General features: G+C 41.0%; 1 protein-coding gene across 12 annotated transcripts in view; it reads left to right on the forward strand.

The window, feature by feature from the left end:
• The window catches only part of PASK (PAS domain containing serine/threonine kinase), an 82,103-nt gene that overhangs the window by 42,810 nt on the left and 25,909 nt on the right, over positions 1–13,384 (forward strand). The gene's annotated exons all lie outside the window — the stretch shown is intronic.

Below are 13,384 nucleotides of genomic sequence, written 5' to 3' on the forward strand. Positions count from 1 at the left end.
GTCTTTCTGATTTCGGTATACCTTTGTAAAATGTTTGATTTTAAAGTATGCATCAAACATAAGTCTTAAATCTAGTAAGTTTATAGTCTAGAATGTTAAGATCACACTGCCCATGGAACCTTTGAGGCTGTCCAAGTTCTTCTACGTATTACCCTTCTAAATCCCTCTTCAGTATTTCATTTTTGGTAGTTTTATTAGTATGTTTTTCTTTGATTCTCCAATCAAGCTTGTGTCTTACTCTGAAATTCAGATGCCTGTCATGTTTTCCTCATCACAATATTTTTGTTCTCTGTTTTCTCTTAAGAAATTTTAAGGGAATATCAAGAAAATTTTCTAGACAAAAGCATATCTGAATTATAAAAAAGGTGTTTCACAATCTGGTGATATTTTAGTAAACAAAACAGCCAAATGTAGCTTGAATTACAATACATTTAGTTAGATTCATAGTTTATTGACTGTATCTAAAGAAGGTTGACTTCTGACCTGTTAAAGTGTCCTGGACCTTGTTATTCATTCTTTTGCTGCATTCTAGTACTTAGAGACTCTTCCAATCTCTCGAATTCTTTTATATGTTGTCTGTCTCAGAGTGCAGGAGGAAAGAAGGGGGCGTATGGAAGAGATGTTACAAAGGTAGAAATGAAAGAACTTGACTACTGATTGGATGGGTGGGGGGAATGAGAAAGAGTGAGGAGTCAGAGGTGATACCGTATTTGTAGGCCTGGGGACTAGGAAGACAGTGGTTCCCTCAACAGTAATGGGCAAGTTAGGAAGAGGGAAAGTTTTTTTTTTTGCAAGGCAATAGGGTAAAGTGACTTGACCAAGATCACACAGCTAGGTAATAATTGAACGTCTGAGGTCAGATTTGAACTCAGATTCTCCTGTTGTGTATTTACTGTGCCACCTAGCTGACCCAGAAAGTTTTTTTTTTTCTGGAGAGCTCAAGAGTTCAATTTTGGATATGGTGCATTTAAGATATCTATTGGGCATCCAATTCAAGATGTCTAGTAGAAAGTTGAAGATGTGAGCCTGGAAGGGAGAAGAAAGGTTAGGACTGAATAGATCTGTGAATCACTGGCATAGAGACAATGACTGAGTCCAAAGGAGCTGATGATATCACTTGATAATCCTCAAGGACAAGCTGGGGGGGGCCTGGTTAGAGAGCCATTTGTCTGGAAAAGAGCTGGAGGTGTGGGTGGATTACAAGTCACAAGTGTGGTACAGTGGTAAAGAAGGCTAATCTAATGTTGGGACATTTTAACTAAATACAATAAAGAGATGACAATCATGGCATTAAATAGGATCAGAGTCCTACTGCTGACCCTCTGAGCCTGAGGTTATCAAGAGGCAGCCAGGGTTCAGTGAGTAAAAGAAGATGGATGGATGGAGGATGGAAATCTAATTTTACCTATGGGGCGGTCATTCCAGAGGGCACCAGGGAAGCACCTTATCTTTGGAGTGAGAAGTTGGGCATTGGGAATAAAGCTGTCAGGACCATGATTTAAACAGTGATACCTGGGATGGAGAGAGTAGGAGAGGTGGAAACGAGGAAAGAATTCTGGTTGTTATCATTGTCTGCAAGGACTCTGACTTTGATGGAGTTGTCGGGGCTAAAAGGGGTAGAAAAGTTATGTGGCATGTCCTGGGTCACTTTGGAAGAGCAGAGGGAAGGTAGACCCATGGAACTGTCCAAATACTGTAACAATATTAGTCATCCTTGCTGGTAAGCTATTTTAGTTAATCTTGTTTTGTAATGATTTTTCCAGCATTGGGGAGTTTCTACATTAGCAGTGACTGAGAAAAAGCCAACTATGGTTATACTTCTTTGTTTTTTAACTTCTACACAACTTATTTATATATTAATGTTACTGAAAAAAATCCAGTAAGATGGAAAATATACAGCTTAGTTACCCTTGTAAATTAGCCAGACTGTTGTACTCTGACAAAAAAGGATTCAGTAAAAAGGCACTTGGACTTGCTTTCGTTTCCTTTCCTCCTTTCTGTTCCCCAAGGGGAGCCATCGTAAAAGGGGTCTGTAGTGTGTGTTTTATATGTACAATACATAACATTTTGAACTTAGTGAACATCAAGTAAAATGAGCATTTCCACATCCAACAGACGCAGCCAGTCTGTTGTGGGAGACTCTTGTCCAATGCCTTAGATGCTTGGATACACTCCTAGTTTCCCCTCTCACTGTGCATTCCTTCTTCCTCCCCTTTTCCCTTCTCCCCTCCCCTCTAAACTCCTTTAATGCCTTGGTCCCTTTAATCCTTTATTCTCTCATGCCTTCTTTCCCCAGGAGGGTATCCTTCTTGCCCATTAGTTCCCCTCTCCTTGGTCCTGTTCCCCTTTCTTCCAGTGCAGGGATTGGCCTCATGCTTGTATCAGAGTGACAGGCTTCTCTAGCTCCGGGTGGGCCACAGCCTAGCTTATGATCTTCTTGAACTGCTCCAGCTAGGAACTCCAGTAGGATTCTACCCATGCAGAGCTGAATATACTTGGAAAACTTTTACAGACTTTCAAAAAGCAGGGAAGTGGTTCTGGATCCTTTGCTTCTGCAGCAAAGGGGTAACCCCAGATTCTTTCTCTTAGGATCACCGACCCAATATCAACTTCTCATAGAATTCCCACATGGCCCTGGCCAAGTTTTTCTTTGTCATCTCCTACCTGATGATGGAAGAAGCCTACCACTAATAGAGCTCCCCATTTCCTTTCCCCACACAGTGCTACAATGTTGGGACCTAATGGTTTAGAAGTTCTATTTCAAAGTCAGGGAGAGAAAGGCCATGGAGTGGCCTATAGGGAGCGGATGGCCTGTGGATGAATGAATGGGCACAGGAAGCTCTGATGGCCTCTTTCCCTAGAACCATGACTTCACAGTCTATGAGGAGTCCTGCTTCTGGACAGTGACAAGGTCCTGGAGAACAGACAAGTCAGATGAACATGGCTTTGATGTCTCCTGGAGAGAGTTCTTAGGAAGTGAGCCAGAGAAGGAGAGGGGGTGGGAGCTGTCATCGGATAGCCATCTTTGAAAGGATTCAATTATCATTAATTAAAAAAAATATTGTGTGTTGTTGTGACAGTAGAAACTGCCCAAGGGGAAAAAAGAAAAAAAACACCAAGGAATCCTTCTGACAAAATGTATTTTCTCCAAAATAATTCACTTCTGGAATTTTAAAATTCATAGAAGGTGTTCAAACTTGAGTCACTGATATTTAGCACACATGTGCTCCCTGACAGCATCTAGTGCTTTTTAGGCTTTTGATCATTCACAGAAGTTTGATCATGGGACCCAAGCCTTGCATTTGATCTGATGAGGTGTTTGTCCCCTTGGTGCCCCCCCCCCGACGGGCTGCTGTAAGGAACAGATGGAAGTGCTATTGGGAAATAGTAAGCCCAGCAGTTAAAACTACAGTGGAACTGAGTAATTGGAACCTGCAGATGTGGTCTGTTCAGTTTGGAGTTCAGGCTGCTGTTCTCTTGTTCTTGGACTCTCCATCATCCCATTCAGATATCCCCAGACATCATTGAATGCTTTATGTTGGAAGTCATTCTCCAGCACTTCAGACCACCATGATCTGTTCAGCCTTTGGGACAAATGCAAACAAATGATATTTTCTTGCCATTCATAACTTTTTTAATGCTAGTAGTGGAATCTTTAGGTCAAAAGACTAAAAATTCAGGAATTTTTTATTTCCTAATCCCTGCAGAGGAGAGGGGGATGACTAGATCTCTCTATTTTGTCTCTGTTGGAAATATCACCACTATTCCTTGGTCTGAGACCAGTCTTGATTGCATTGGAAGCTTGAAGCTCTCTTGTTTTCTGCTATGAGTATGCTGCTTCATCCATAGCTTGACCACTCTTCGCTACTGGGTGCCCACCTGAGAGCAGATAGCCTAAGGACTGCTCCCAGGAGCCACCAAGCCTCAGTCATCCCCACAGCCTCAAGGGTTTGCTACCACACTTGGCCCTCAGCATTTTTCTAAAGCAGTTTTACTTGTTTAGAGTTCCAGCACCAATGTATTTCCCATGATGAGTTTTCTGATCTTGTCCTATCTTTGCTAGCTTGATTACTGTGAAATGTCAGCATTCTGAAGAGTTCCTGAAAAAAAAAAGGAGGGTTCATTTGATCTTTTATCTTTTCTGGCAAAGCCCCAGTCATCAATATATCACTTTGTTCAGAAAAAATTGGGAAGCCACACCCCTGCCACAACTATAAGGAAACACCTGTTTGCTTTCATTGTGTAAGATGAGTGAACTTGGCCTGGACACCTAGCCTGGAGAAACTTCCCAAAGTGAGCCTTCTCTTGGATGTCCAATATGAGGTGCGTATGAGAAAGCTGATGAATGGAAGATAGTCTCCCAGTCTTGTCATGACCCCCCACTGATCCTGGGTTATGGCCTTTAGAAATTCATGAACTGGATGGAGGTGTCACATCTCCATGGTAGCCTCACTTAGTTTCAGGATTCTGCCTATTCTGCTCAAGAGCCTGAGGGAGGAAGTGGCTATTGCCAGTTCTAGAAATGCCAGTGTGAAGAGAAGGTGAACTCTTGGGGGCACAAGAAACAGCTTGGGAGGAATCCTGATTTTTTTTAGATCTTAGTACTGCATGCATAAACAGAAAACTCACAGGAATACTTCTGTCTTGTGATTCAGACACAAATTTTCTGCTCTGATAGCATCTTCACTGATCTCCTGTGGAGATCACTCCTGTGGAGTGACCTTCAGGTCTTGAACGGCCTATCTATGATGTTCAGAATTGCCTTCCTCTGGCCCTCTCCTGATCTCCCTTGAGAAGGTGGGTTCAAGGCCACTGTACAGGTCGTGCCTCCACAGACTTTATCCCTCTCCCTGCAGAAAAGAGCTCCGTGATATGAGAGGAGGCACACCTTGCAGGAAAAGCTTCAGGCATAAGAAGAGCACCAGCCTAGGGGAAAGATGGCATCCTATGCCCACTGACCATAAGAAACCTGAACAATCAACCGTCAGACTGCCTCACATGGTATTCATTAGAGTCAGACTTGTTGGGCATCTTTTTAAAATACTGAGCTTAGCTTTGCCATCCTCTGTTTCCACTGGGAAGCGATTTGGCAAAATGGAAAAAGCAATGGTCTTTGAAGATGGAGATCCAAGTTTGAATCCTGACTCTGATGTCCTAGAAATGTAAGAATCTGTCCTTCAGTTTCTACATTTGTAAAATTTTTCTACTTTATACATTAAACTTTACTTTTTACACTTCATATATTCTCTGTATTATAAACACTGTCATCTCTAGCTTGATGGGCTGTCCTAAATACCAGAATATGGACCACTGGTGACTTAACCATCTGAGAGGTTCACAGATCCTCAAGTGTTTTTGGTAAATCTGATCTATAAACAAAACATGCTGTCAATACCAAGAGCAAAATGTTCTAGCTCTAAGCCCAAAGGGAATGGGTTTTTATGAATACTTAGTTCTGTTCGTATCCATTTATTTTTCTTCGTAGAGCTTAAGGGTGGTACTCTGTACAGTTTGTTCGTGGGCAACGTGGATCTATTCAAAGCCCTATACCTATTAACCTATAAATGTTGGTGACCTCAAATGAGACATGGTGTTCTCCTGTGGAGGCCTTGTTTTTATACTTGAGGACTCCTCTTTACTCTCTGGGTGATGGTCATACTGGCTAGGTTGCATCACAAACCTGCCTTGATTATGGGGATGTGATGTGATTTTTATTACAAGCAGGTAACCTGGCAGACAGTTTGTTTGCTTTCCTGTGTTGGACCCTCATCTAGAATCAGGGTTGCCTGCTTGTTTCTGAAGCTTCTTGACTCCATATGCTTTTCTTTCCATTTTATATCTAATTGATTTCCCATTTCTATATTGAAGCATTTATGACCTTATAGGTAAAAATCAATCTCTGATCTGTCTCTTGAACTCTATTTCAATCTTTACCTCTTTCTTTGTTAAGGAATTTGTCATGGATGTACCACTTCCACCTCAAACTCAACATCTTAAATCAAAGTCAACGCCCCTCCAAAAAAATCAGCCTGACAATACTCTTCCCCTCCCCCAGCCTTGTTTTCTTATTTTCAGCAATAATTTGATCATATTTCTTGAAGGACCACAATTCCTACAGTCTTTCCCTCAGCATGATCCTAGACTTATCACTTTCCCTAATCCTACATATCCAATCATTTGCTAAATCTGATTTTTTTACCTACAAAACATCACTTGCATCTGACCTCTTCTCTCAACTTATTTTGACCCTCAGTGCATCTGATTCCAGTCTCTTCCTGTTCTAATTTGTCTTTCAAATAGCTGCCTAAGTAATTTTCCTTATGTATGGTTCTGACCATATTACTCGGGCTTCATTGATTACTTTTTGACTATAGAATAAAATATAAACTCCTTTGTTTAGCTTTTAAACAGTCACCATTTGATCCCAAACACTCTTTCCAGTTTCACTGGCTTCCCACCTTCTATGGTCTAATAAAACTGGCTTCTCTTGGAACCTCCCACAGAAGCTCCCCTCCAGGCTCTGGACCTTTACATAGGTTGTCTGTCATGTACTTGCTCCTCTCCTTTGCCTTGTAGAGTCCTTCTCCTCAAGATGTAGTTAAAAAGAATTTATGACCCCTTTAATTACTAGTTCTCTTCTGGTTAAACTACCTTGTAATTAGCTATTTGTATTGATTCTTCAGTAAATCTCTATTTATGTACTGGTTGACTCTCTTGTTCAGTCATTCTGGTTGTGTCCAACTCTTTGAGACCCTATTTGGGTGTTTCTTGGTAAAGATCTGGAGTGAATTCTCATTTCTTAATGGCATTTGTATCTGAATCCTTAGTACCCACCACAAGGCCTATTAGTAAATGTTAGTTAATTGATTGGTCATCTTAAATTTTAATTTCCTATTAACCACTTCTTGTCCATTCTAGTTCATGTATTTTTCTCTTTGGGAGAGAAAGGGAACAAAATAAAAATGGAGTATTTTGATCTTCTTTTCAACATTAATTATCCACACAGGTCACATAATCTTTGTGTAAATGAGGGTATTAATAGCACCTACCTCACAGGGATGTTGTGAGGATCCAATGAGAGAATATTTATTTGTAAAGTGTTTAGCATACAATGATATTTCATGGTAGATACTTTGTAAATGTTTATTGCAGTCCACTTTCTCTTTCCTCTTCTCAATGGACCTGTCTTTTATTTGAAGCTCCAGTATAGCTTTCCCCCTCCAATATAGCTTTAAACCACCCTCCATTTGTTGCTCCTTTGAGAGGCAGCTTGGTAGAGTAGGTATAATTCTGAATTTGAAGTCAAGAACAATTGAATTTGAATTCTATGTCATATTTTTGGTAAATGTCTGTAATTCACTTCCTTTTCATCACCTTCTCTCAAAATCCCTAATGAAATAAAAAAGTGGGTAAAAAAATACATATTAATGCCCAGTGCTTTGGTGAAGGTATTACTTCCAGGAAAGAAGTCTTTCCCAATTCCTCCAGTACTCAGAACCTTTTCCTGCTAAAATGATCTATTGACTTCCATGTCCATGTAATACATAATCTCTAGGGAGTATAAGCTCCCTGAGGAAAGAATATAGTTTTCATTTTGTTTTTGCAGCCCCAAAGTATGAACAGTAGCTGGCACATACAGAAAAGGGAAATATTGAATTAAATTGAAAGTGGGATATGCAGTGCATATCATTGAAGTCAAAGATCCTGGGAGAAGGCAGGATGGAATAGGAGCAGTGAATTGGATGTTGGGAAGAGATAATGAGTTTTTTTTTAAGATGTGTTGAATTTGAGAAGCTGGTGGGACAGCTAGGAGGAGATAGTTACAGGATATTAGAACTTTAGTTACAAGGATGTTAGAACTTTTAATGGTGAAGAGTGATAGGAACTGGGGAAGGGAGATTGAAGAGATCATTAGATTCTGCAAATGGTGAGGAGTAATAGAAACTTGGGGGTTGGGATAGAAGAGACCATTACATTCTCCTGTCAGTGGTGAGGAGTGATAGGAACTTGGAGGGGGGAAATGGAAGAGATCATTAGATTCCCCTGTCAATAGTGTGGACTGATAGGAAGTTGGAGGGGGGAAATGGAAGAGATCATTAGATTCCCCTGTCAATGGTGAGGAGTGATAGGAACTTGGAGGGGGGGATGGAAGAGATCAGGAGTGATAGGAACTTGGAGGGGGGAAATGGAAGAGATCATTAGATTCTCCTATCTGTTGTGAAGAATAAAAGGAACTTGGGGGGGGGCAACAGAAGAGATCATTAGATTCTCCTGTTGATGGTGAGGAATAATAGGAACTTGGGGTGAACAAGATAGAAGAGATCTTTAGATTTTCCTGTCAGTGGTGAGGAGTGATAGGAACTTGGGGGGTGGGGGTGGAAGAAATCTTTAGATTCTCCTGCCCACTTTCCTTACCGTTTAACAGCAAATGCTTCCTAAATGAATACTTTTGTGGTTAGCTAGCAGCTGTCTTAGAAAGCTGAAGGACATGTGGGGCAGCTAGGTGGCACAGTGGCTAGAGCACCGGCCCTGGAGTCAGGAGGCCCTCAGGCACTTAATAATGACCTAGCTGTGTGGCCTTGGGCAATCCACTTAACCCCACTGCCTTGCAAAAACAAAAAAAAAAGATGAAAGATGAAGCATATATTTGAAGGAAAATGTTTTCAAGGATATTTGGAGTCTTGAATGACTTCTTGTTGAGCCATCCTTGTTGAAGCTCAGAACAGTGACTTGAATTTGAGGTGGTACCATGGACAGCGTGCTGGTTGGAAGTCAGGAAACAATCAAGTATAGCCAGGCTCTGCCTAGATGTGTCCTGGGCAAGTCACTTCTGTCTTTCTGCCTAAAGACATGCTGATTCCCTTCCCCCCCCCTTCTCCTTTTCTGGTCTCTGGGGTTTCTAAGTCTTATGTTAACTGGACCTTAAACCTTGAGAAGTACAAGATGGGGCTCCAGATAGGGTTTTTGGTATTTTCCTTACATATAGGAAAAATGACTTCCTGACTTTTTTTCAAGTCTAGGCTCAGGTCTCATCTTTACCATAGAGTCCTACCTGGAAGAGGCAGAACCAAGGTGTCAGAGAAGCAGAAATAAGTACAGTGAACCCCATTACCCCAAAACAAAGTCAAAAAACTGAAAAAAGAAAGTAACAAAAAATGTAAGTTATCTCTTAACAAAACAAATGATTTGGAAAGCAGATTGAAGGATTACTTGAAGCTTTGACTTAAAAAGGAGCCTAGACAACCTATTTTATTTTTTTTGGGGGGGTGTTGCAAGACAATGGGATTGAGTGACTTACCCAAGGTCACCTAGCTAGGTAATTATTAAGTATCTGAGACCAGATTTGAACTCAGGTCCTTATGATTCCAGGGCCAGTGTTCTATCCACTGCACCACCCAGCCACCCTTGGACAATCTATTTTAAAAAAAATCTTAAAAGAAGACTGCATAGTTCCCTTAGATGCAGAAAACAAGGTGGAAATAGAAATAAACCACCAGTCACCTCCTGATGTAACCCTCAAATAAAACTTCTAGGAACCTTCTAGCCAAATACCTAGATTCTAGGCTCAAGAAAAAAAAATCCCACCAAGAAACCAGAAGGAAAGAATCCAAGCACTGAGGAGCTATAGTTAGGATTCATCAGTTAATCCATAAGCATTTATTAAGTCCTTGCTGTGTACCAAAGAAAAACGAAAGGTTGACCTTACAAAAAAGAGGCACCATGAAAATAGCAAGGGACAAATTTGTTATTTAGCAGTTGCCATTCTAAATACATGAAGCATAAAAGGCAGGGGCTGATGATAGAGAATACTGGCAAAACTAGTATGCATCTATAGGGTAAAGAGCTTTTTATGAAATTGAGAACTTCCAAACCTTCCTGACGAGAAGACCGGAGTATATAGGAGCCAAGAGAAACCAAAAAAAAAAAAAGTAAATGTAAAAAACAATTGTAAGAGACTAAACAAGGATAAATTACTTATATTCTACTATGGGGAGATAGTATGTGTCCTCTTTAAACCTTCTCATCATTATGGGAGATATATAAAGAGAGTCCAAATAGAAAGAAGGTCTGGGAATGCTTTTGTTATGTCTGGGTGATGTTAAGAAGGGAAAGGGAGGGGGGCAGCTAAGTGGCACAGTGATTAGAGCACCGGTTCTAGAATCAGGAGGATCTGAGTTCAAATCCAGCATCAGCACTTAATACTTACCTAGCTGTGTAACCTTGGGCAAGTCACTTAACTCCATTGCCATAAATAAAATTTAAAAAAGATAAAAGAATGGAAAGGGAAGGCATAAGACACTAGGGAAGGAAAGGAGGAGGAAGCTTAGGGGAAATTATGATTTGGAAATAAATTTCTCTTAACAGGGAAACAGGAGGGAAAGGGGAGAAAGAAGAGGAGAGAATAAGAAGAGATTAAAGGAGCAAAACAAGGAAGGACAAAAATATTTATTCCTCTTTTTTAGGAGGCACAGAACTGGAACCTGTAGGGGAGCTCTTCTTTGGGGAAGTGGTTGAACAAAATGATGGTACATAAATGTGATGGAATACTATTGGACTGTAAGTCATAATGAAGGGGATTGTTTCAGAGAAGACCTGCATGAACTGATGCAAAGTGAAGTAAGCAGAACCAGAAGAACAGTTTATCCAACCACAAACATTATTGTAAACAGAGATAAATTTGAAAGACTTGGGAACTCTGATCAACATAAGGACCAACCATAATTCCAGAGGACCTGTGATGAAACATACTGTCCATTTTCTTTCTTTAAAAAATGTGTGCTTACTTTTGATTTTTACAATTTTCCCCCTAATCTTGCTTCCCTCCTCCGACCCTCACAGAAGGCAGTTTGTTGGTCTTTACATTGTTTCCATGCTATACATTGATCTAAGTTGAATGTATTGAGAGAAAAATCATATCCTTAAGGAAAAAAAATAAGAGAAAAATTATATAATAAGATAAGGTTTTTTTAAATTAAAGGTAATAGTCTTTGGTCTTTGTTCAGACTCCACAATTCTTCCTCAGGATACAGATGGTATTCTCCATCACAGATATCCCAGAATTGTTCCTGTTTCTTTCACTGAAGGAATGAGCAAGTCCATTAAGGATGATCAGCACCCCCAGGTTGCTGTTAGGGTCTACAATGTTCTCTGGTTCTGCTTATCTCACTCAGCATCAGTTCATGAAAATCCTTCCAATACTGCCCAATTTCTAACAGAGATTGAGGGACATTTTTCTGGACTTGGCTCTCTGGAGAGATGTTAGGTTAAGACCCAGTCCTGCCCTGAGGAAAAGACCCTTGCTCTATGCCACTCCCCAGTCAAAAAGTAAAGTTGGACACCCTCAGCGAACTCCTGAGTGGGGGGAGACAGGAGGCCCTTAGGTTAGAGAATTCTGCCACCACACAAATAGGGCAGCAGCAGGGATGATGGCAAAATCTAGGGGTCCTTTCAGGTGCCCTGAGGCTGAAGATGCAAGGGTTAGTTTGCTTAGAAGAGAATGGGCATTTCAAGGGGGCAATGTGCTGAACATGATTCCTTGTTTAGGGAGTATAAATGGAAGTCAGAAAGCCATCTCTCAACTAGCATGAATACACAAACTAGTAGTGTGGTAGTAGTTGGCCAATAAGTATTTATCAAGCTCCAGCTGTGTGCTAAATGCTGGGAATACAAAGAAATGCACAGAACACATTCATGGTCTTCCAGAACCTTCTGTTTCAAGTGAGGTAGAGGACAATGTCCAGATATTTTTATGCGTGGAAGATGTACGCAGCAGGAAGGTGGTTGGAGGCCACCCCCAGGAAAATCTGTCAGCTAATCAGAGTTCAAGGGCGTCCTTGTCCTGGAGTGTCCCCATGAGGTGTGAGTGTGAGAACCTGGGGGCAAGGTCCTGGCTGAAGAGGGGTAGACAGTTTGTGTTGGGGGCTTGCATCCCCATCACAGGGGGCTATTATTCAGGGATGGGACTTCTGGGGCCTGGACACAAGGTAGGGGATTTGATCATAGAGTCAGAGAAGATTAAGCAACAGTTTAATACTGAATTTAGTGCCATATGAATTCCAAGTCTCTGTCCTTGGTACTGATAAACCAAAGAGAATGTGTCCTAAGCTGCCAAGATGTAAAGATGTAACATTTAATTCTTTGTTTTGGGTAGCTGGTTCCCAAAGCAGGAACAGAGGTGTCAGCAGGTGGAAGAACAGTAGCATTTTTAGGGGAACAATGCAGAGGAGACAGGCTTGTGATTAAACATGAAAGGGTCAGGTCATTTTTAAGTTTGGAGTTTTATGGTACATGATTTTCAGCTAAATTGTTTACTTTGTGAGAATCTGATCAATATAATTCAGTAAAATCTTCGAACTCTTTAGGAATGGGTATAATATATATTTTGGGCATCAATTCACCCCCATCTTCCTTTCCAGTTATGTTCAGCAGAGCATGAAGTCATGCTTTTTAAAACCCGGGGGGAGGAAGCTGCTTCTCCTTTGGAGGGCTGGGGTGGGTAAGTAGAGTGTCCTTACCCCTGTGTGTGTGACCACAAAGACTTTGGGGGCTGGAGGTCAAGGCAGCACTGTCTCCAATGTCTTCTTTTTTATAAAGAAGGAAACCTGAGGCCTGAGAGAAATGGTTTTCCTTTAGGTCATAGTGAGTGAGGAGCAGAGATGGATCGTAGGTGATGGGGGGTCTGACCCAGCTGTCATTCTGCTTAGAAAGGGGTCTTCAGGTTGCCTCTTGGCTGACCCAGTTCTGAGCTTTGATAAAAGAGAGGCATTGGTAGTTTTGTTTGATCTTCACTGTTCAAGGGCCCTTGTAGCAGAGACATTCTTTGCCAGATGGTCCCTTCCAGTAGTGCTGTCCTGTGTTTCATGTTCTAATCTCCTTTCAGGTCTGATTTGCTCTGTATTATATTCTGAGGTCCCTTCCTTCTCTGACCTTCTGTGCTCTGTGTTTGAGGGTCCTTCCCCCTTGAATATTCTGTGCTCTAAGATCTCTTTTTTAGCACTGGCATTCTGTGTTGTAAGGTTCCTTCCAGCTCTTGACAGTTTGGTAACATTTTTGAATAAAAAGACTTTTCTTCTGATCCCCCTTTTTTATCCTCCATTCATTTCTCTGAAAAGTTAGAAGTTTTTGGTGCTTAGAAAAGTCATCTTGAAAATTTTTCACTATACCTGATTTATTCCCTCTATATTTTCCTTCCCAACAATATTATTCTTTTCTCTTATTTCCTCCCTCAGAGTGATTTAATTTAGTTTGTTCTCAACCCCTGAAAATAAAAAAGTTCTTGATGTATTTACTCAACTTTAAGTAGTGCCCCCCAATATGTTTTGCTGTCTGGCACATAGTGAAAATTGGTGACTGATATGCCCAAACACAGATTTAAACACTTCCT

Source organism: Macrotis lagotis, chromosome 6, assembly GCF_037893015.1.
Source record: "Macrotis lagotis isolate mMagLag1 chromosome 6, bilby.v1.9.chrom.fasta, whole genome shotgun sequence".
Taxonomy (NCBI): Eukaryota; Metazoa; Chordata; class Mammalia; order Peramelemorphia; family Peramelidae; genus Macrotis; species Macrotis lagotis.